Raw genomic sequence first — 4253 nt, forward strand, 5'->3', positions numbered from 1 at the left:
CCCAGGGCCTAAGTCCACCAGTGCTTTCCTTACTCCCTGAAGGTCAGTGGCTTCTCTCCATCCCCAGTGTTACCATCACCCCCCAGGATCCTCAGAAATCAGGGATTGCTGCACAATGACTGTGACTCCTGGATGACCTCTTAATTGCCATTTTTTAAAAAATGACTTCTCTTATATTAGCTTCTTGTAAGTAACCACAAACTGTATTGCCTAAGAGAACAGAAATGTATTTGCTCACAGTTCTGGAGTATGTGAGTCTGAAATCCAGGTGTGGGCAGGGCCTGTCTCCCTCTAAAGGCTCTAGAGGGGGATCCTTCCTTCCCCTCCAGCTCCAGATGGCTCCCAGTGATCCCCGTGGTTCCTTGGCCTGTGGTTGCCTCCCTCCAGTCTCCATCTCTGTCATCACAGGGCTTTCCTCTCTGTGTCTGCATCTCCAAGTCTTCTGCAGAGGAGGACACCAATCATACTGGACTAGAGCCAATCCTAATCCAACACAACCTCATCTTAAAACCTCACTTCCAGATGAGGTCACACCCACAGATACCAGGCTCAGGACTTGACTTCCAGATGAGGTCACACCTACAGATACCAGGCTCAGGACTTGACTTCCAGATGAGGTCACACCCACAGATACCAGGCTCAGGACTTGACTTCCAGATGAGGTCACACCCACAGATACCAGGCTCAGGACTTGACTTCCAGATGAGGTCACACCCACAGATACCAGGCTCAGGAATTGACTTCCAGATGAGGTCACACCCACAGATACCAGGCTCAGGACTTGGACATATCTTTTTGGAGAACACACTTCAACCCAGTACCTGTGCCTTGTCATGAGCTTAAATGTATCAAATCCGTGGGTAAGAAAAATCTGGCAGAAATGCTGAAATATTGATTAATTTAGGAAGAGTTTAGTAGGCAGAAAACATAATTCAAACCCCATAAATTTTTTCAAAGTTAGGTATATGTATATGCAAAAATAGTTAAACTCAAACAAATGGTACAAGCACTTAGAGAAGTTAGCCTGGGAATATTCTAGATAACTACTGTGTGGCATTAAGTGAAAACTGGTGTTCATTTTAATGAAGGCTCATGGGAAAAATGACATTGTCTGAACATATCTGAAAGGTTGTATTTCGTTCCAATTCTGCATTTCAAACTTGAAGCTCGGTAGCCCATCACAGAAAGTATCTGAAAAGTCGATCACATAAGGAAGAAGTGGAGAAGCAGAGGGTATAACTTAGCCTTGAGAAGGAAGACGGGCAGGCTAGGAGAAGGAGCTGACCTCAACTGTCTGAAGTGCTGACCGACAGAAACAGGTTTGGAAATGCTATGAGGTTGCAAATGCAATAACAAGGAATGATGGGCCAAGGCTTCAGGGGCCCAGGTTTCGGGTCAGGATCAGTTTAAGTAATACCCTTCTAAACCTCAGAGCCATCCAGTAGCATGAGCTATGTGGAAAGTAGTGAGTTCTCCATTGCTGGAGGTATTCAATCAGAGAATGGATAAGCTTCCAACAACTCTGGACACAACAATCCCCACTCAACTAGAGTCTTGTGCTAGAGAACCTCATAGGGTCCCCGCAGAAATATCAAATCATAAGGTGAACAAACCTCATACCAACAAATGTTTCAACAATTCCTATTTTCCAGCTGTCACAGCAAAGTATTAGTTCAAGGTTACTGAATAGCGTTTTGCTGTTGTTGTTGCTGTGAAGATTTAAATTCAACTTTCTTCCCAAATTATTACACATACGAATTACATGTTTTAATACAAAATGTATATGTTATTATGTAAATAATGTTTATCCATATTTCCAAAAGGTTTCAAAATGTCACATGAATAAAAGATGTATTATCTACAAGGTCAACATGTAAATTCCTAGAAACGATGGCTGTTTATGATCATATATTCAGGATTTCTGTACACTTTCTCTGACTAATCAAAACTGATGTCTGGGGCGGCTTCAGCACTCAGGAGACATGAATATGCTCATTCTTTTTATAACAGGGAATGTGAGTGACTTGTAATACGGAGGCTCCCTTATATTTAATATAAACTGAAATTAAACTAGGATGATGTGAATAACTGCATTAAGGAAGTGAGTAACCCTGTATCTACAAAACAAGAAATCAGTAAATTTCCCGGAAAAATGAATAGAAGGATGTTGGTCTTGTGAGAAACAATGCAGTTTCCCAAATGAGTACTCTGTGGCCCTTCTTGTCATAGTGCTGGGAGGACCATGTTGTGAGGTTGGGCAAGTAACAGTGAATGGAAATTTTACTTCAAATTACATATGATTACCTCTTAGTGCTACCAAAAAAAAAGGAAAAGAAAAAGAAATACCTTCTTCTCTTGCGCATCCCTATTTTCCTTAAGTTCTATTCATGACGCAGTTTGAGTCATTATTATCCTAACATGAAGACTGGACAGACAAATGGCTGCACTGAATAGCGAGGAGAAGGTGAAACGGTTCCCTTCACTCCAGCGAGGCCTGCGATGAGGAAACGCACTGCGCCCTATTGAGTGACATGTGGGTAATGACAGATTCACTTGAAAATGGTTTTCATCACGAGGACAGCTGGGAATAAAGAGCTGGAGGGGTGAGTTACGGATCTGGCAGGGAACTGCTTGAGCATGGCCTTTTACATTTAGACCACATTCCATCATATCTCCGGCATGCATGCTGTCTACACTGGACCGTAAAATCTGTGGGAATGATAAACTATGGGAATGATAAGAACTCAATTCTCAGCCATCTGAAAGAAAAACACAACTGACATACTTACATAGCCAGGGAAAGATCCAAACCCCTTTCAAATTATAGAAAGTAGATATTTGAGTCATGGATGTGCAGAGTTGCTTCTTGTACAAAATCAGAGTAATAGAATGAATGGATTTTATAGGATGGCACGACCTAGGAGATAGGAGTCCAGAAAAGTGTCAGGGAGCTGAGTAGATTGGATTCGGTAATTTGGGGGCTAATGCAAAAGAGTAAGTGGCAAGTGATATAAGAATTTTAATCCAGAAGACAGTTGTGCATGTGAGGCAGATGTGTGTATGTGTGTGTGTGTGTATCTATCTCACCTAAAAGGAGGCAGGCCCAGTCAACCTGTGCCACACTGCCCAAAGGGACCCCTACCAAGCTTCATTTGTCTCCCCCAAACCCCTCTCTGACCTGTGGGGAAGGAGGAAGCCCCTGGGCTCTCCCCTGGGGGCTCCCCACACTTGAAGAGCATCCTTGAGGGAGGGAGCAGGAGCCTCCTCCAGCCCCTGAACAGGGGGGCACGGGGCACAGAGCTCATCCCCGGAAAGTGCTTTCCCAGTCACGGTTTCCACTAGCAAGAGCCCCTGCACAGGGGCACGGGGCACAGAGCTCGCCCCCCAAACGTGCTTTCTCAGTCAGGGTTCCCACTAGAAACATGCAGAAAGCGTCATTCTGAACCCACTCACTTCTCCTCTAACCACACAAGCTACAAGAAGAAAGACAGGAAAAAATTGCCCACCAACCCAATTATCACAAAAGAAATCTGTGAAATCTCAATTGCACGTAAGGGCTGCCAAAAACAACAAAGACCAAGAATGTCTTCATAGATCCTCAAGGGAGCCCAAGACACTCTAACAGGTGAGGAAAGGGGTGCAGGGATTTCAGACATTGTCGAGAGCAAGCACAGCCAGGAGAAAGCCACCCCAGAAGGACCCACTGAAGGCAGCATCAGCTTAGATGGGCACAAAGTCTGCAGGGTAGGGGAGGTAGGGGATGCCTGAAGGGGGAGATCTGGCAGATATCAGAAAGCAACGTAACAATGCACCTTCTAAAAATCAGGGACCCTTCGGGGCCTGAGTCTGGTGGGGTCCTCAGAGACAGATGAGGCATGGCTGCACCCCCATGTGCCTCTGACCATATAGCTGCCCAGAGGGACCTTCTGTAAGGTTAGCAAACAGAATCCAGTGGCACACTACAGAAAAACATGTCATGACCACAGAGAGTATATTCCAGAGATGCAAAGGGGCATTAGGAAATCTGTTCTATAATCCATATTAGCAGGTCTAAGAACAAAAAGTTACATGACCATCTCTATGCATATTGAAAACTCTTTTGACACGTCTATCCTTGATTTTAAAAATTAAATATTAAGAAGGTATTGGATTCCACTTACTGTGAATCAAAGAAAATATTTTTACTCAACTCAGGAAAAAGCCAAGAATCGCCGCTATCACTACTAGTATCCACTGCAAATGTTTGCTAAAGC

The sequence above is a fragment of the Nomascus leucogenys genome, chromosome 4 (assembly GCF_006542625.1).
Source record: "Nomascus leucogenys isolate Asia chromosome 4, Asia_NLE_v1, whole genome shotgun sequence".
NCBI classification, from domain to species: Eukaryota; Metazoa; Chordata; class Mammalia; order Primates; family Hylobatidae; genus Nomascus; species Nomascus leucogenys.